The 20327-nt window shown below is 40.8% G+C and overlaps 1 protein-coding gene and 1 pseudogene across 10 annotated transcripts in view; both read left to right on the forward strand.

The window, feature by feature from the left end:
* Window positions 1-3409: 3409 nt before the first annotated feature.
* Window positions 3410-20327, forward strand: part of CHL1 (cell adhesion molecule L1 like) — a 202127-nt gene continuing 185209 nt past the window's right edge. For 4 of the 10 annotated variants that reach the window (XM_045493578.1, XM_045493577.1, XM_045493571.1 and 1 more), the window contains exon 1: window positions 3410-3684. The gene's annotated coding sequence lies outside the window, so the exon portion shown is untranslated. Of the gene's footprint in view, window positions 3716-3932; window positions 4062-4564; window positions 4781-20327 lie in introns of those variants that run through there. The other 6 variants (XM_045493576.1, XM_045493572.1, XM_045493574.1 and 3 more) reach the window with 5 other exon arrangements.
* On the forward strand, window positions 12518-15427 carry LOC123605901 (annotated as a pseudogene).

The raw sequence follows: 20327 nt of genomic DNA on the forward strand, positions 1-20327 counted from the left end.
GGTAACTTCCAGATTGAAAAGATTTTATATTATGTTGGATATAGAGAGGTTTAAATGAAATTCTCATCCTCCAAAAATATGAGAACTTTTTCCAACAAATATGAATTCATACTATAAACCTGTTCTCAGGCCTTTGAGATAAGAATCACCAATAGGAGAGTAAGCTAGTCATAAAGGGCATTCGAGCATTTCTGATCGGAGGACCAGAAATCTTTCTGATCTTTTACAAGTAATCAACAAATGCCTTAAAGTATGAGGTTTGATAACACTTAGCATGATCATAGGTACATAAGTATAATGTTATTAATGGCCATAAATTACCTAGCCCTTTAAAAAATCCGTCTAGTGAAAATATCTGGTTCAGTGACCTCCTAAGGCTGAATCACACGTATTAATGATCCAGGGCGCAAAAGACAAGATTTCACCTTTTTATTTGTTTCAGAATGATTGCCCTTTGATTTTTAATACATGTCTTTTTGTTCTTGTATTAAAGGGCAAGTTAAAGGAGTATCGACACTGTCGGTTTAACTCTGCAGAATTAATATGGTCTTCTTTAGCTTTCTTAATATCCAAGCTGAGGGTAGCTGCTTTGCACTTCCAAGGTTGCCTTTGAGGACCTATCCCTCAGTGGAACATCGTGATTTCCTTTATTACAGTAGTTGGCCAGAAAACCCCTGTGGATGTGTGACTATTCAGAACTGCTAGACTGAAATGCCATTTCAAAAACTACAGCTCTTCTGCTAAACAATTTTTCTAGGAACACTGCCATATCACTAGCTACTCGGCTTTGCCAAAAGGCAATACTCCTCCAATGGTCCCAGCTCTGGGAATGATACCAAATGATGGTTCAAGCTGGGGATAGGCAGTAAATCAGCAGTAAAAGCTGAAAAATACTCCAGCTTTTAATACCCTTTCTCTTTTTTCCAGATGACTGGCCTATCTCTCCCACCTTCTGCTTCTATTCATGAAAGACTTCCTTTCTCCCCTTCATTTGTGGTTTGATGGTCGTATTTTTATTTTACATGGCCTCGCTCAATTGTGAGTGATAAATTCACACCTTTCAAAGCTAATGCAGCCCTATTTCCATGTGACTGGTAAGAATCTAGTCTTTCTCTAGCACTCACGTGCAACTGTGTGATGCCTGATAGATTAGGATTGTTGAATGGGAACTGAGTCTGAACAAAGTGTCAGACAGGAGGATGGGAGCCAAGAGAGGGTTTCAAACCAGCAGCAGAAGGTAGCTTCACCAAATATCCACTCTGGTTGAAGGCTGCCTTCTGGTCTTGGGCTCCAGCCTTTCAGGAATCTGATGCTGTGAGCTGTTTAAGTTCCTTGAGTCAGAAAGCCTACATTTGTTACCTGCCTTTGGAAATGTGTGTGTGTGTGTGTGTGTGTGTGTGTGTGTGTGTGTGTGTACATTTATACATTATCCTATGTTATCCTTGGAGATAACATCTATGAGGTGTTTCTTGGACGTGGAAATTTAAATCATCTGCTTCTCTTTTTCATTTCTTTAAAAAGGCTTATTTAGTTGCCTGAAATTCTCTGTTTTAAATATTGTTTTCCTTTGTTGGTTAACCATTTGTCTTCCTTCCTCCATTCCTTCTTCCCTTCCTCTTTCCTGCGTCCTTTTTTCCCTGTGTATTTTTCCCTATTTCCCTCACTTCAGATTTACTTGACTGGGGTAAAATGTGTTGTGTATATACAGACTTCATGGCTGTCCCTTGTAAGCTTTGGACTTACTATTGGGCTATTATTTCCTCATTTATATGCAGTGTCAGAGACTCAGAAGTCTGTTGTTTCCTTTTGAAGAAAACTCATATTTAAGAATAGACACTTCATCTTTTTGTTTCAAGTATTATGCCTTGGAATCCTTAACACATTTTTGGATATTTGACTTAAAAAGAAGCAGGTAGCCTTGTTGAGTTTTCCACTGTACCCTAGCACCTTGAACACTAACTGATCAATACTAGGATCTCATTCCTTCTTTCCCTAGATATCTTTTAATAATGATCTTAATGTCAAGCAAACAAATCATAGAGAAAAGGAGAGCTCTATGTTGAAGAGTATTCTGTTGGTCTGGCCAGGAATGAGTTCTGAATCTTTTGTTCAGAAAACGTTTACCCAGACGGTGCTCACCTTCTGAGATCAACTCAGCTTTTATGTCTCCTTGACTTTGGAAGTATTTCCCTATATTTTCCCTGTAGGAATTTTATTCAATATTCTATCTTTGTTTCTACTTTACAAAACATGCCATGTGAATAATGATGCCCCGGGCAAAGAAATTACTACTCTAGCAGTACAATTTAAGCTCAGGACAAATCCTGCCCTCACTTGCATTTGCAATTTGCAATGCAGTCAGTAAGAATTGGGCCCACACATGAACTGACAGAATCAGGGCTCCAAGGTTAGTAATTATTAAAGTTTAAAAGTCCATTAATTCATTTTCAAAATATTTTATTCAGTTGCTTCTGAAGCAGAATTCTGAATTGCCTTCCCTCTTGCTGCTACTATAGTGGTATCCAACTCTGAGGGGAGCTCACAGCTCTAAATGTCCTCATTGTTCAAGCACAAGAGGAGAACAAAACCCGACTGTAAAGTCAATCTTACTGCCTTAGTGGAGTAAAAATTAGAAGTCAATGATTCTCTTACCATCAAAGAGAACTTAAATTCAACAGAATTTTTTAAGTGGTATTGCGTGAAAAAAAAAAAAAAGATGTATAAATAACTTACTCTGCAAAAGCCTGTAACTTTTCCAAATCAATTTTGGAATCCTACAGTAAAATTTACATGCTTTGGTGGAATTGATAAGGGATCAGAAATGGCCTTTTACATTGGAAATGAGCACACCGGGCTTTCTTCTACCCTATAGTAGTGAATTAATACAGAATAGGTACGAAAAAAACTTTACGGAATAATGTGGTAAAAATACAGACCATAGGTATTAAGACAAAAATTTTAAAAGTGGTTAACAGTGAAAGGTGCCCAAATTTATGTATGTAATAATTTGGCAGCTTACTGTAGTAGCATCTTTTGCAAATTAAATAGCAAGCCCCATCACACCTATAAATGGGGCAGGAAAACAAAAAGAATATTTTTAATAGGTACATGGCACCACACCCTTCCAACATGCAGCGATGAGGGAAAACCAGACCGGCGACCCGTGTCTAGAATATGTACTGAGTGAAACCATCGGGAGGGGGAGGGCTTTTTTTTTTTTTTTTTAATTCCTTTTTGCAGATAAAAGGGACAGCGATCCTACCGCTTTTGGCCATAAATGTTGAAAACGACGAGCGAAGTTTTGGCTTCGTCCCTTGCTTTTCAGCATGGAATACAAAGTCTTAAGCCTGTAGCTCTCCCTGTCCCAAGGGAGTGTGCTAAGGGAGGGAAAATAGGCGGCGTGGGTGAGGGGTGGCGAAACAGAACCGAGGGAGAGAGGAGAGGCGCTAGCCAGCCTCTGCCCGGAGGGCGTGGATCCCAGCGCAAGCCAGAACAGGTCCTGCGTTCTCGCGGCCACTGCCAGCAGCGGGCGGGGCCCGGCAGGATCTCCGCGGGCAGACTCGCGTGTGGATCAGCAGCGAGCAGCCGGCAAGAAACTCCCTTGGATCCGCTAGGAGCTGTTGGACCCTGCACGTCTCTCTCCCACAGCAAGGCAGCTTGGGGGAGAAGTTTCCCCGAGGGAAGGTACGGAACCGAGCTAAGGCCGAACGCTCAGGTGTGCCTAGGTGGGGGTTAATTTGCATCTGTTTTGCTTCCCCTGCGGGTTCTCCCAGTTCGCCGGGTAGTCAACTCTCTGGGCGTGATGGAAGGCGGATTAAGGGTTTGCGCCTGGGAGGGGTCAACTCACTGTGGGTAGGAAATGGTGCGCAATCTGGGCTTCATCCTTGCCTAAAAGTGGGGTGGCCCGAGGTCCCTCAGCCCTAACCCGGGAAGAGACACCCCCTTTCCCAGCCCCGCCCCCTGGTGGCTGAGGCTGTATTCAAACACAGCTCTGTGTTATTCGGATAGAGTGAACCGGGTCCGCGAATCCTCCGGCTCCCACTTTCTCCGCCTGGTGACGGGTAGGTTGACCCTCGGTCTTTCTTCCAACCTCCTCCCCTCAGTGCTCCCTACCCTCTGGAGAGGATTCCAGACCCTCCCAGAGACTGCAGCCCTCTCTTTCCAGTAGGGGGTCGGCGGTCTAGCTGGGTTTGGGATCAATCCTGGTCTCACTCCCCCCTTACCCGGACCATCTCTAGGGTCGTAGAGCATTTGTTCTCTTCCGCACCCCATTCCGCCCCTATCTTGATCCCATTCTCAGGGGAGAATCCCAGGTACTGGTTGGGGTTCTGTATACGCCGCCAGCTTGGAAAGGGAGCTCTGTGGACAGCAGGGTTAAGGGGGGCAAGAAAGCCGGGAGGTTCAGGACTTCCACCTCCCCAGACCACCGTGGGGGCTAGAAGCCAGGCCGGGGGCGTGGTTGCCATGGCTCCCTGGTAGCTGAGCCGGTGGAGCTAGAGATGCCAGTCACGGATGGTCCCTTCTTCCTCTTTGTGCCTCTCTCTCTCTCATTTTTTTCTTTTTCTTTCTTTCTTTCTTTTTCCTTTTCTTTTTTCTTTTGAGAGTATGCGTGGGGAGGGAGAAAGTGATTAATTTGGAGAGCAGGGATTGGAGCCGGGAAGCTGAGAGGCTGGGGGACGCCGGCCCCTTCATTCCCATTCCTCTTGCTCGCTGTGGGAGCCGCACTTTGGAATTCCAGCGAAAACCTGAGGGCCAAAGAAGCCGCTGCCGCGCGGCCCAGGTACCCACGCTCCGAGCCGCGCCCTGGGGCGAACGCGGGGTGGTGGTCCGGCTGTCAGCGAGAAGGCGGGCAGGGGATGGGGTGGAAGGCGAGCGGCGGAGGGCAGGTGTCTAGTGGCACAGCGGGGCTAAGCGAGGGGCGCTGGGGTTCAGCCCCGCCCTGGAGAACCTTTTGAGGGCACCCCCCCGCCAAGGGCTGGCAAGTGGCCGCCTGGGCACGCGCGTGCGTGACGGCGCGCTCTCTGGAACGCCCGTGCTGAGAGGGGGGTGTGGGGGGTGTGGGGGGGTTGGCATGTGCGCGTGCGCGCGGAGGTGGGCAACTGGTGATCCACCTGGGCTCAAGCAAGGCAGAGTCTCTGGCGGCGCCCAGGTGGGTTCCAATTCCAGCTCCAACGTCTGTGATGTGTGATTTTGGACGAGCCATTTAACTCCCCCGGGCCTCGGTTTCCCCTTTTAAATAGTAACGATAATATCAATACCTTACTTTTTGGGTTTTTGCAGGACTGGAATGAGATAATCCAAGAAGATAGTTTAGCCTAGTGTTTAATGCTTAATAAGCACCTTGGTTTAGTTATGATGGGGTTACTGTTATTAATTAATCTTCAATTTATTTAGATAGGGTGCATTCTTATTTCTCCGCATCTTTATTTAAGACAAAGTACTGTGTTTTCTAATTTTGGAGGATACCGATAGATATTAAATATTTCTGCCCCGTGCAACTACCTGCATAGCTTTGGAGTGCAGCAGATTGGAATATACAAAGTGACCAACTGCTGGTCAAGATGGCTTGTCAGACGTTGTTGGAAAGAAAAGCTTAGAAAGCTATTTGGGGAAACTTTTAGTGACAAGGAAAAGAAAGAGTTTATTCTAGAGCTTGTGTGTAAGATTCCATTTCCTCTTTCATAGGCTGATGTTCTAGTTGGGTTTGTCTTAATTCCAGTCTCTTGTGATGGACCAGCCTCTGGCTTTCATAATTTAACTTGGTTCTAGAGTCTAGTGTATAACCCAGCTTCCCTTTTTATGGCCTCAAGTGCTGCAGTGGATTTACTTCTAGTAATGGCAGAGCACAGTGTGTAATCATTCCTCACAAGCACCTGAATATTGTCAGTGAATAAATAGAGACAAATAGTTATTTCTTGGCAAGTGTGAGTACTGGCTATGGCAGTTCATTAAAAATCTCTTTCTGGGCAAGTATTTACCCACATCGCTGTAGAAGAGTAGGACTATCATGATTAATACATGTTTTTTTTTTTCAGTTTCTGCTCTGTTGCATCTATACTTACAGATGTGTTCCTTAAAAAAAAAAAAAAAGCTGCAGGTTTTTATTGGTACCTCATGGTTTTATTAGGTGGTCTAACCTAGTGATGAGCAAAACATTCCATGAACCTAATTGTGAGACTGACAGGATTTGATATTGTGCATATGTTTATTACCTTTAAGTTAATTAATCCCATTTACTGAATTAGCTTTAAATACATTTTAAAAATATCACTTACTTGTTAAGATGTAGGCATGTCTTGGTGGATCTGAAGGAAGTAAAACCAGACAGATGTCCCCATCCCCAAGTTCCTTATGATTTTATAAAATAGACCTCACCTTGGAAAATATTTGCTGGATAAACTATAGTTTACTTTTGAATATTTTGAAGATAGGTTCTTTGACCTAAAATTGCTTTGTTGAAATAATTAGGCTGATTCCTTTTTTTAGGGAGAATTAAGTAAGAGTAGTGATCAAGATTGATTTACAATTCTACTAGTTTTTTTTTTTTTTAATCTCATAAAAGAAAATTAAGTAATAGAGGGGGCTGAATGTCATCAGATTTGAAGGAATGAGTGTCAGGAAGCCCTGTGAGTATCAGTTCAGATAGTAGAGTATTGCTTTAAGTTTGACTTTTGCATGACAACACCCTCTTCTTCATCGTGAATATGTCATCTTTAAAAGGTACCTTGAGGAATTAGTGTGACAGCTTGCCTGAAATTCATGTGATCATTTACATATTGTTTCCCTGGAGCCTTGGCATTAAATGTTTCATTTGTTGGAAATTATTTTGCCCTTTGATTTATGACAGCCAGCAGTGCCATGGAGCCTAATACATTGTAGAAACCAAAATTTGGCTTTTCACTGTTTTGTATTTTCCCCTAAAAATCTAAGCAGTGATGCGTATGGATAGCTTAAGTTTGGCCAAAGACAAAGGGTAACGTGGAAAATCATGACACATGTGGAGGTACTGAGTCCTGAATTTGGGAAGCTAATTGACATGCAAAGGTATAAGCTAGAGGAGGGAGTTGTCTCCATACTAAGGGTGTTTTCAATGATGTGCTGTATTATCTGATTCAATCAGTGTTGCTTGTTACTTTTTCAAACCGAGACCTAGAATAGTATATTTTCAATTATGAACATTTTGATTACAGCTTCATTGTAGCTAACTAATTTAGTCTGAAGAGAATGCAATTATTATGGTGATTTACATACAATATGCTAAGTTAACACAGCTAATGAGTGAAAGCATAATATTCTTTCTATTCATTCCTGGAAAAATATTGTGCTAAGCATTCTTTCAAAGAAAAGATTACATTATTCGCCAGCATTTTATGTCTACCTACAAGTAGGATTGGCATTGAGCCATTTTTTCTGCTATTGAAGTGAAATCTCTCACATTTTGGCGACTATGCCTCTCCCCCTCTTTGGGGTGGAAGGGAGAATGGAAACAATTCCCAATTTAATTAGATATGGTGCTTTCTCCTTTCTCTACATCTTTATTGGAGGAAAGATTCTGTATTTTCTAATTTTGGAGGCTGGTTAACACCTTAAACATTACTAATTACTGCAGTTTATTTTATGTGTGTCGCAATAGTGTAGTTAGTTAATTATAGCTTTCTCATTAGCACCATGTAGAGAATAATGAATTAACACATCCCTTTGATCGAAAGAACATCTAAGTTTATCTTCTGAGAATAAAAGTGTTATTGTGTTACCGAAAGTCACTATAATTTCCCCAAGAAACAAATTGGTTGGAATTCTCTAGCACTGGGATAGGAAGCTTGATGAATGAGTTGGATTGATCACAAACAAGAGGGAGTAGAGCTGTGGTTGCTTGGCAACCTAACATTATTCTGCAATTTCCTCTGGTATATTTATCCAGTAAACTAGAAAATTCTGTTTTGTTAACGAATGTTTTTAGTCACTGCACAAATAGACCATAACTAATTGAGATTTTATGTATTGTGGATAAAAAATGATCCTGCTTACCTTCCTATTGTGTTTAGATAATGAAAATACAAAGAGAATGCATATTGTTTTCAGTTTGTAAAATCTTGTGAAAAAAATGTTATTTTAATTTTCATAATAGTTCGTTCCTACCAAAAGATTACAACTTGTTTATCTCTTCGGAAGTCAGATTATTAGGAGTGTGTGTGTGTGTGTGTGTGTGTGTGTGTGTGTGTGTTTATGTGTATTTATACACAATTTTTCAAGAAGAATCAGAGATAGAATTTGAACTGAGATGAAGTCTTCCAAAATTGTGGTTTGTTGCTTGAACTGGCAATATAGGTAAATTGAAGAAGGTATAAATATCCAATCTGAGTGATACTAGCAGATGATGATAATAATAAATGTACTGAGTTTGACAGTTATAGACGTGTGCTCTGTTCTTTGACCAGAGTTGCTTTTCCTGGTGATCATAATCATTCTCCCTTCTGTTGCATCTCATTTTCACCATAGTTGCAAAGTAGGAGCTCAGCAAATCCATCATCTGCCCATCTTCTAATCTAACTCTCCCCAACTCCAGGGTTTGGGATAGAACACTTTGCTATTCAGCCTGTGAATTTTAGTGTGCATCAAAATTCCCTTCTCAGATCTTAACTTTCTTGAGGGAATACGTTCCATTTTATGCATCTCATAAACCTTATATTGTGTGGCACAGTGGGAAGGAAGCAAACTGGTGTGGTGGTTAAATGCACTGGCTATAGTAATCAGGCTGCCTGGGTTCAAAATCACAGTCTGCTTACTCCTTGGTATGTGGCCTTGGCTAAGTCATTTTAATCTAACACTGATTTCTTCTATGAGATGGAGGTTAATATACATGCCCAGCTTGTGTGTGTTATTATGAACATTATGTGGGGCAATCTATATAGACAGTTTAGTAGAACTTATTAAGCACTCAATGAATTCTGGCTTTTAATTATAATTATTATTATCCATCTATTCCATATTCAGTTTATGAATGGATAAAGATACAGAGATGTGCGTGTATACCTATGTATATGAATCAGTGTGAACCATCATCATGGCACAATCAAATGGAAAACTGTTGATACTTACATCAATTATGCACACATAGACTAATAGTGGTTGTTCCACATACTTCAAAGATTCTAAGAGTTCTGGTTCTCAGCCTTGACTGAAATGAGAATCACCTGCAGATCTTTGTAAAACTACCAGCCCAGATGAATCCCATCAGCATCCCTGGGGATGATGACTAAGACTTGTGGATTTTTGAAAGCTTTTGGTGATGGTAATGTACCTTGGGGTTGAGTACCACCAACATAGATTGGGGTAGACATTCTTTAACATCATGTTGGCCTGAGGCATGTTGGCCTTGGTGTTGTGAAATGTGGTTGGAAAAGAAAAAAAAAAAAAAAAAAAGCTTTGGCAAACCTCTGAGGTTTTTCTTACTAATCCCTTTGGTTTAAACAGCACTTTATTCTCTGAAGAGCTCAAATACACTTTTCATTTACTGTGTATTATTTCATTTCTCAGCCAAATGTCTCTGTGAAGATGGTAGGAAAGAAGTCATTATCCTGATTTTGCAGATGAATGGAGTGAGCCATACTGAAATTAGATGATTTGATTAGATTCATACATTTCGAACAGACCCAGATACCCAGATTCCTGTGACTTTCGAGTCTGGATGCTTCTGTGTTTTACCTCAAGTTTTCAAATAAGGGAGAGAGAATTATATTTTTAGGACTAAATAATTATGTAATAAATGGATGCTAGAGATGTGAATTTCTACCTTGTTGTAATTACACACTGCAATGAAAAGCACATTTTTTTTTTTTTCTAAAGAAGACTCTATTTAGGTTCCAAACCCTGAACCTAGCCTACACATGTGTTTTGTTAGGAGTGTTTAAGAAATATTTCAGCCAATATGTAAAAACCAGGGATTTTACGTAAAAATTTGTATTTCTGATTTATCTTAAAAACCTTGACGTTCTCACAGTCTTGAACCTGAGTGTCCAGAGAGTGCTGTTGGCAGTCTTAAAGGACCCAGAGTTTTGTGTCTTCTCTGGATAAAACTTGGTCTCTTCTTGTTCTTACTTTTATTTTTTTCTTATGTATAAATCATACTCAAAGGGGTTAATTGAAGGGAGTTTCAAGAAGCAACCACATCTTTTTAGACAGGCTTGAGAGAACTTAAAAAGGGCTGCTGAAGAGCTGCCCCTCATCCAGTGAGAGAGACAGTAGATGAGGGAAGTTACTAAGGAGGTGAGAGCAATAGCCTAGGGAAAGGCCACCAGACAGGACCTGTGGCTTTTTGGAGAGAAACAGCCACGGTCAAGTGGGAGATGCAGATCTTCTCCTTTCTCAGAGTAGCGGAACCAACCAGAAGTCAGACAGCAGGGGAGCCTGAATGAAGTGGTCTGCAGAGACTGGTTTCCTCTGCACAGAGGAGGATGGAGGAGGGTGGAGAATGGATTGGAATCTGGCAGGTTAATGAAGAACATTCCGCACACCTTGAAGCCTTAAAATGTATGGAACAAGGGGTAATGAGGAAGGAGAAGGTTTGAATTGCCAAAAGTGGAACAAAATGGAGAACCATTAAATGTGCATTCAGTACCGTCTTCTCCCACTTTCCTTGGTCGTGCTTTCTTTGCCCTGCTTTCATTTCCCTAGGTGGACATGCTCCCATTCAGAGGTAGGTTTCAGCTGCAGCCTCCAGACTTCCAAACAATTTTGTCCGTTCCCCTGCATATAATCTCCCCTTTCCAAGATGAGAGCTGATACAGCACAGACACTAATGCAAAAGGCTTATTATAGCCTCTATGGTAACAGGTTTGCATTTTTAGCAGAAGTTCTTCCTTCACAAAAGCTTTTGCTGTAAGTGGTAAATGTAAGACTAGAGATTGCAGATATTATGCCTGCGAAGGAGACACACCCTCAGATAACAGTCCAGCAGCTTAAAGTCATTGTAACCTGGACATTTGAATCTCTGGAGCGGTACCCCTCTTCTTTGGCATAGTGGCAGTAGAGTGAAGAGGGTGAGGAAATAGATCGGGGGGGGGTGGGGGGGCATTGGTAGCCTATTGATAGGAAGCATTTGTGTTTCCTGGGGCTAAGGGGCGAAATCCACAGTGTAATAGTAGGTAAGGAAGGAAGGAAAATGTGGCTTTTTTTGTTTGTTTGTTTGTTTTGGTCATTCCATGTAGTTAGAATTGATTGTGAGTTCAGTTTGTCATCACATTGAAGACCTTTGCTAAAGAACGTAAAGGGACAGAATATCAGCTTATTATGGGATGTTTTGTGTACTGATGTGTTCAAAGGACACAACACATCTCATACATGGAAAATTGCAAGGAGAAGTAAATACTGACCTTTTCTAACATACTCAACACTATATTTCCATCTGTTCAGAAGATTACTTTGGAAGATTTCTATTAAAAAGAAAAGTTATTAATGTCTTGCATTATTTGGGTGCTTTCAGTATTTTAGAGATTTTCTTTTTTTCTTTTTTTTTTTTTTTAACGTTTTATTTTATTTTTGGGACAGAGAGAGACAGAGCATGAACCGGGGAGGGGCAGAGAGAGAGGGAGACACAGAATCGGAAACAGGCTCCAGGCTCTGAGCCATCAGCCCAGAGCCCGACGCGGGGCTCGAACTCACGGACCGTGAGATCGTGACCTGGCTGAAGTCGGACGCTTAACCGACTGCGCCACCCAGGCGCCCCGAGATTTTCTTTTTACCATATCATCTTATTTGATTTTTACGGTGATGTGCTGAACAAAAAGGAATAAATCGTTAGCCTGTTTTAAAAACAAACAAAAACAACTGTAAACAAACAAATACGGTCTAATAGCTGGTTAGGCAGTGGTGAAACCAGAATTAAGGCTCAGATATCCTGATTTGTACCCCAGTTCAATACCCACACTAGTACTTTGAGATTTTATTTGAGACACAAGAAAAATACGGTATAAATGAGTTTTTTTAAAAAGTTAATATGTAAACCGAAGGATGTAATGAGTTTAGGGGAAATAATGAAATCTTAACCAGTTATATTCCAAGGTTGAATGTAGCCATGGCCAAACATAAGGAGATTTGATTTTCCATAGCTTCTTTAATTCAATGATATATTGACTGATTGGTTAATTGATTATAGGTCCTATGAGATATTGACCAGTTATTTTAAAAAGCTTTTATTAAATAATTGCTTTATCCTACAGACAGACTAAGGCTGTGTGCCAGGCTGATGCTTAAATAGCTACCACCTATTAAATGTTTATGATATATTTTCATTCTCTGCGTAAGTCATTTACGTGAAGTACTATTATTTGTTTTTTTTTTTTTCACTTAAAATTTTTTTTAATGTTTATTTATTTTGAGGAACTGGGGGAGATAGAGCATGAGTGGGGGAGGGGCAGCAACAGAGGGAGACACAGGATCTGAAGCAGGTTCCATGCTCTGAGCTGTCAGCACAGAGCCAGATGCAGGCTTGAACCCATGAACTGTGAGATCATGACCTGAGCCGAAGTTGGATGCTTAACCAACTGAGGCACCCAGACGCCCCGTGAAGTACTATTATTATAATGCACATTTTGAGCTGGATGGCACAGACATTGTGAAGGTTTTGTCCAAAGTCACCCCATATGGCTTAGAACTGGCAGAGCCAGAACTCATCCGGACTGAAACTCAGAAGTGTCTGATTCCCAGCCCCAAGTCCCTAACTGCTACCTTGAACCCCCTTTGATTCTTTCATACACCATCAGCACCCTGTGTTAATTCAGGGTGCTGTAACAAAGTACTCTAGGTAGAGAGGCTTATAAACAAGAGAAATTTATTTCCTATATTTCTGGAAACTGGAAGTCTGAGATCAGAGTGCCAGCATAGTCTGCTTCCTCTTGTGAGGGCCTTCCTCCTGGTTGACTTTTCATTGTGTCTTCACAACAAGAATGGCTGAAGGAGGACAAGAGAGCTCTCTGGAGTCTCTCTCATCAGGGAACGAATCCCATTCATGAGGGCTCCACCTCACTACCTAATTACCTACCAAAGGCCATACCTCCAAATAGTACCACTCTGGGGTTTGAATCTCAACATAGGTATTTTGGGGGGAGCCACAACCATTCAGTCCTTTGCCTACCCTTTCTTTTCTCTCTAGGACTTCATTTCCCAAGTGTGCGGTGTCAGTGCCCCCTTGGTTAGCAGGATTCTCTATAGTCTATGGAGAATATTATATCCTCTATAACTACAGTCTTCATCAAGAGCTAGCACGTGTCCCTGTTGTTTATCCAAGTTTACCTGTACCGTGTCTTCATTATCTCAGTTAAACATGTGGAAAAGGAGATCTAAAGGATTCTTCTTAAGGTATGACATGAAAATGCATGCTTAATCCCAGGAATGGCAGCATTTAAAAAGACTATCCAAAAGCCTTAATGCAACAGATTAATTGTGAGGGGCTTCCATGTGAGCGATAAACTGGGAGAGGAGGATGTTTGTATTCTCTCCAAAGTCTTGTCGTAAAAGCATTTGGTGCCTGACTCTTCCTGTCCCTGGGCACCAGTATATGTAAAATTCAACCTTTACCCTCCCCATAGCTTTTGCTTGCCCACATTACCATTCTTCTGTCTTGGCAGAAATGTTTCTGATGCTCTGTCATACTGATATGCATGGACTTCCCTCACATCTGGGTGTTACATGTAACCAATTACATTACACGGTTGGCATTTCAACAAAGGTGTGAGTATCTGCCATGCCAGATTAAGATAGGAATAGTTGACTATGGCACATGTCGTAAAGCAGCCTGACTCTTCTTAAAATGACACCAATCTTCATGATGGCACTATCTTTATTCACAGCTGTCAATTAAGGCTTTAGAATTAAAAAAAAAAAAAATTAACCCTATCCTAGGCATGGTCAATATATTTGGGATTTTGAGAGGTATTTGATTTCTTGGTTTGGGGTATTTAGAAACAGATGTTATTATTTTCTTTTAATGTGCAAAATATAAACAGTGTTTGTATTCTCAGATACTAAGGAATTCCCATTTCTTTTTGTGTAATAGAGGCAAAAATGTTTGCTTTTTGCTTTGCCTAGACAGTTGTTCTCATTTCCTTGGACATGGGAAATGGATTTGTTGTAGGGCTTTTGTTGGACCCATGTCTGCTTCTCTAGAGTACAGTACTTGGCTTCTCAAGAAATATATTCATTTTTGTGTTATAAATCCAGAGACTTACTAAACTTGTTCTGTAAAATGTATCTGATGGCACAGTGGAGAATTCATTGGATTAAAACATCTAAGGCATTATACAATGGCAATAAATTGTAACATGGCCCACAATTGTAAGCAAACAAAGAAAAATAATAACAATTTTAACATCTATGCACTGCACCAGAATGAATAATAGGCTGTTTGGATTATTTTTTATTATTGGCTAATTTGAGATGGATACTATTTTTCTATAAAGGAGATCTGAGTGAATGGATAAAAATAGAAAGCCCAAATAAAGGTGTTTAACTTTGACCTTGATTCAATTTTGCTTTGTAACATCTAGCAATTAATTCTCAGTGGTGCTAGATTTCAAAGGGTATCAACAGACCACCTTTCCATGCATAGAAGCATCTGCATGTAATTGATTTGGGCTGCATTTTTTAAGATAGTTGACTTGCTTGAAATAATACTAAAGGACCACCAATGAGCAATTCGGATTCAACTCGTGTGCTTTTGTGAGTCAGGTTCAAATAAACTGGATTTGACCTTAACCACTAACCCCTGAAAAAGGGGCTGGCAGTCATCACAGTGAATGCCATCCAATTATGTATAAAAATTGATATGAGTCCTCTCTTCCTCTGCGCTGCCTGGGGAGCCAGCAGCCATCTCCTGCTCAGCACCATGGCTGCCCTCAGACCTCTGGTGAAGCCCAAGATCATTAAAAAGAGGACCAAGAGGGACGCCTGGCTGGCTCACTTGGTAGAGCTTGCGACTCTTGATCTTGGGGTTGTGAATTCAAGCCCCATGTTGGGGATAGAGCTTAATTGAAAATAAAAGATTTTACTTAATTAAATAAATGAAAAGAGGACCAAGTAGTTCATCCAGCACCAGTCAGACCAATATGTCAGAATCAAACGCAACTGGTGGAATCCCAGAGATGTTGATAACAGGGTGTGCGGAAGATTTGAGGGGCAGATCTTAATACCCAACATTGGTTAAGGGAGCAACAGGAGAACAAAGCACATGCTGCCCAGTGGCTTCTGGAAGTTCCTAGTCCACCATGTCAAAGAGCTTGAAGTGCTGCTGATGTGCAGCAAATCTTCCTGTGCAGAGACTGTTCACAGTGTCTCCTCCAAGAACCGCAGAGCCATTGTGGAAAGAGCAGCCCAGTTGGCCTTCAGGGTCGCCAGTCCTAATGCCAGGCTGCACAGCAAAGAAAATGAATAAACAGCTTCTATGCAGGTTGTACTTGTATTAGTAATATCATGACACTATTACAAAAATGATATGAGTTGTTTGAATTGGAAATTGACCTCTATACCTAAAACCTCTTTTTGAAAACTTGCTTACTCCCTCTATTTTCCTGTTTCACCAGCTGTAAACTGAGGACAGAAACATTTACCACTGCCTCCCAGTGTTGGAGGATTAATGAGCTAATATTTGTAAAGTGCTTTGAAGATAAAAGTGCCAGCTATTATTATTACTAATAAACCATTTTTCTCCACTGTAATTTTGGACAGCAGCCATTAAAAACTCATTACTGTATTTAACAGTAAAACAATCTGCTACAGCCCTGTATTTACTGCCTCAATTAAGCATGCATTCCACTTCCTTGGCCCCTCAAAATTCAGAGCTGATGAGGACGGACAGAAAGGTGTATGTTGTTATTTCCCAAGTTCATTTAAATAATGGGTTTAACAGACTGGATGCTTATAGTGGAGAGTAGGTTGATGGTTTCTGCTGAAAACCAGACTATGTCCTTAACGGGAGGCTAATTTGGCTGTGCATTTGGTTCTGTGCCCTATGAAGGGAATGGAGTGCCTACTTCTGGGTTTTTATGCAACTGGATTCACATCACATTTACTGCCTTTGAAGATTGTATTCCAGTGTCCTTAGGGTTGTTTCAAACTGGTTCCATGAATAAAGTATGTTTATTTGAGTAGTCTTATGTGTGTGTGCACACATGGTGGAGAGCAGGCCAGGGTGTGTGCTGTTTATGACTGATCCTAAAAATGAAGTAGAAAACTGAAGTAATGATGCAGCTACTTCCAGTCCACAAATACTGAAAAATAAAAACGGAGGTCTTGAATAATGCAGAGCAGTTCATTAATTTGTAATTAGCGTGTTGTATTAAATTTCTTCAATACTAATTTATTTTGATCTATGTAGATGTCCTAAAATACTGAATGGCATTTCTCCCCTATTGCCAAAACGATGCTCATTTTCCCCTATGCTGTTGTACTACTGCAGATAAGAGTAAGAGATTTAAAATAAATTGGTGATTAGAATGACAAGTAAATTTGAAGTGTACTCAATAGCTACCTCCAGTGTCTAAATCCTAAACTAATATATAAAAGTTGAATGAAGAGGCCTCATAGCAACCTAAATTCACTGAATTCACTACCAGCATTTTCGTATGGAAAGACCTGTCTCAGTGACTACTTACTCTTAATTTAGAACCATTCTAATAAGCATAACGCTCTGTTTTATTTTAGTGGATGACACATATACACTGCAAGTTGGAACAGATGATGGAAATTTTGCAGATTCGTTCACAGACAAAAGAAGTTAGAGCTAGCGTGTCCTCAGCAAGGGAGGAGAATGGAGAGGCTGGAAAAAGGCAACTCAGAAATCATGATGGCTCTATGTGTGGTCCTGAGTCATTAAGAAGTTACTACAAAATAGTTTAAACTAAAAAATATTTTGGTATATCACCTATACGTATATAAATCATTAATTTGAAAATCATGTGAAATCATCTTTCATACTGACCTGTTTAAGAATGTTACATATAAATACAAAACAGCAATATTAAATTCCCCAAACCTCTTACAAGATGTTCTTCTAGAAGCAAGGCACTAATAACTGTCCAAGGTACTATCGTTTGGAGATAAGATTTTGCATTGCAAGCGTGTCATAATGTATTTTTTTTTATTACTATCACTTAGGGAGGCCATGCTTTGTAAATACTATCACCATTCCATTGACTTCTGAAATTGAGCTCATGCTATTTTCATCATTTATTTTTGTTGAATTGTGCATGGGGAATTCACCATATGGCTTTAAACTGCTTTAAGACCTCAGTAGGAATGTGCTTTGCATATGAGATTCTTGGGGGAAATACACAAGTTGCTTATCGTTTGGAAGAAAAGTACCTGGAGACTTATGTGTAGCTAAGAGGGAAAATGATGAAAAATTAGTTTGAATTGTGACTATGTAGCAATTTATGTAAAATGTAAAGGGACACTGTCGGGTTATCTTTTGGCACATTATTAATCCGTAACTTAAACATCAATTTTATAAATTGCTTTTGTGGGTCATGCTTTTGTGGATTAGGAACTCAGGGAGGGCTAAGGTGGTGACCTACCTGGTGACAACCGGGGTGACATGGTGTTCAGATGGTGGCTTGGCCGGGCTTCCCTAGTGGCCCCAAGATGGCTTCACTTGCATGTCTGGTGTTATGCACATTCAAGCAGAACTGAGTTCAGTTGGGCCCCTCTTTGACCTCTGTTTCTTTTCATGTATAGCACATGGTCTTTCCTCTGGTCTCTCAAGTAGGTCATTAGACTTCTTACATGATGGCTCAGAGCTCCACAAGTCCAAGTTAGAAGATTGTTGGTTTTTGTAAAGACTAGGCCTGAAGCAGGTTCAGCCTCCCTTCCACTGTAGTCCAAACAATCAAACACCAGTCTCTTTAATAAGAGAATTCTCTTTAATAAGAGAATTATTAAACCCACTCTGATACCATTTACTCACCACATGACCGGTACCAAAGTGGAAGAAAACATGGAACAGGTGGAACAACGCTGTGCCCCAAAGGGACACTCCTTTCTCTTCCTACTTCCTAGATCTCTTAACCGCAGGAGAACACACGACTTTGAGAAGGGAATGTGACACGAGAGTGAACTTTGGCTAGCCAGAGGCCCCCGTGCCTGGAGGGAGAGAGAATAGAAGTGAGAGGCTGTGCGGCGAGTTAGGTGAGGACACTTCAGGCTCAGATTCCTTAGTGGGATGGGCTTTTCTGATGCTCTGTATCTGCCATCTGTTTGCATTTATCCTACTCTTTTCCATTCATCTTGGAAGTGGGTTGACCTCAGGAAAACTAAGGGTACCCCAGCAGAGTCAGAAGGGCCATGGTGAAACTCAAATGCTAGGAAACAGGGAGTTGACTACTTAGATTGCACAAGGCACTAGGCTTGAGGAGGGATGGAAAAGAGCCTCTACGTTTCCTTCTGTTTATCTGTCATAGCCTCTAACAAACAAGGAAGCAGGCTTCATGCACCACAATGATGATTGTGCATTTGGCTTCAGCCTTTCTTTACCTGTAACTTCCAGAAGCAGGATTGTAATGGAAAGGGGACTAACAGGTGACAAATACTAACATTATTCTATCTTCCTGCAGTGCTTTGCGAGCACAGAGCAAGAAGCAGGTCAAGAATATACAGCAAGGGAGCTGTCTTGGGCTGTTTCTTTCTCTTCAAATGCTCACGGATAATGGATAGAGAACAACTACTGTGGGGCCTGATACGGGTTCAATTTGTGTTCTCAGTGCCTCTACTTCTGTCTTTCCTCACACCCTCCCATCATATTCTTCCTGCTATGGCATGCCATTTTTCTCTCAGTGCTTGGGAGCCATGCGTACTATTATTCTTCCACCTCTGTTACATTATCCCACCCTTCTGATAAACATGAGTGGATGTTTTTCTCCTGCAGTCTTACCAAAAGCACTTACAGAGTATTGCACTATATTTGTCATATTTCAAAAACTCTTTCAGCAGGCAAAATGCAATATATGTAACTCTAAAGTGCTATGGTATGGTGAATTTAATTCTATATTGCTAATGTTGGCAATTGCCTTTAAATAAGAGGCACACATAGATATGATTTAATGTGACGTTTATAAAAACAAGGTGCTTAAGTAAGGTGGGTATTAATCCTGTTCAGAGAGGTTAAAGGAACTCATGTTGTCTGATTTTGTCTTAAGGTATTGCAATGACAAATCGTTTAGCCATTGATAAAATGTTTCCTTGTTCAGAGAATGTAAGTTTTTAGATGATACAACCTGTAAAGTTGTATTAAAAACTGTTGGGACTGTTGAAACACAGGCAATCCTCAGAATTTTTCTGTGGTTTCTTTTGGTCTAGCAAAATACATTTTTACTATAGCAAAGAGCACCTCTTGGCCAGTCTTGCTTTAGCAGTTTTCCATCTGTCCTGTGCATCCTTTCTCTACTTTTAACTGACCACAAAGCCTGCTTCACCTTTCTCCTTGACACACCGAGACTTATTTCTCATGAACTATTCTGGATAGTTCCTTGTTCAGCTTTTGAATCATTAGACCACTACAGCCTCCCTCTCCCTGGATTTCTGCCTTTTGTAACTATTCTTGTTCACTAAGGTCTAAATGTCACTGTTAAAATCCCCTTTCTCGCTTGTCACTTTGACCATGATGTCACTTACTTCCCGAAAATTTCCCCTGGCTCCCCACTACTTTTCAGGCCAAGTAACTGTCACACTTGGTTTCCACATTCAGCCGGACTCAGCCTTCATTATTCCCTTCTGCTTTCCTGTATCCTTAGAGACCTGTCCTTTTACCCAATAGCTTGCTGTTCCTGCCTTCTTAGCACTCCTGTCTTCCCAGATAGATTTCCTGCTGTTCTTTCTTCTTGTAATAACTGGTCACTCATTCATCTCCCATTCTCTGAGACTCCCTGAAATACACCATCTTCAGTATTGTTGTCATAATTTACTTACATTTTTAACGGCACATTAAAAAAAATATGTTGCCTTAAGCTGGAGGTTTTATTTCATTACTGTAAATGAAACCCCAGTGTCAGTGGGAAACAAGAGAGGTAACTACAAATGTTAAAACTATGAAAACAGTCCAAGGTCATTAAATGCTAGCTAGATAGTGTTGCCTGCCGATGGTTCCAGGTTGCCTCCATAAAATAGCAAGATTAGTAAAGTTAGTGTTGTTAGTGTTATATTAGGACCTCCTGGAGACTCCTACTTTTTTGTACAGTCAGAAGGATTACAAGAGACTGCAAAGGGGATGTTCACTTAGGTCATCCCAAAGGACTTCTTAAGATCACCGCAGGACTGAGAACAGTGTCTGGGACATGCAGCCC

The sequence above is a fragment of the Leopardus geoffroyi genome, chromosome A2, assembly GCF_018350155.1.
Source record: "Leopardus geoffroyi isolate Oge1 chromosome A2, O.geoffroyi_Oge1_pat1.0, whole genome shotgun sequence".
Taxonomy (NCBI): domain Eukaryota; kingdom Metazoa; phylum Chordata; class Mammalia; order Carnivora; family Felidae; genus Leopardus; species Leopardus geoffroyi.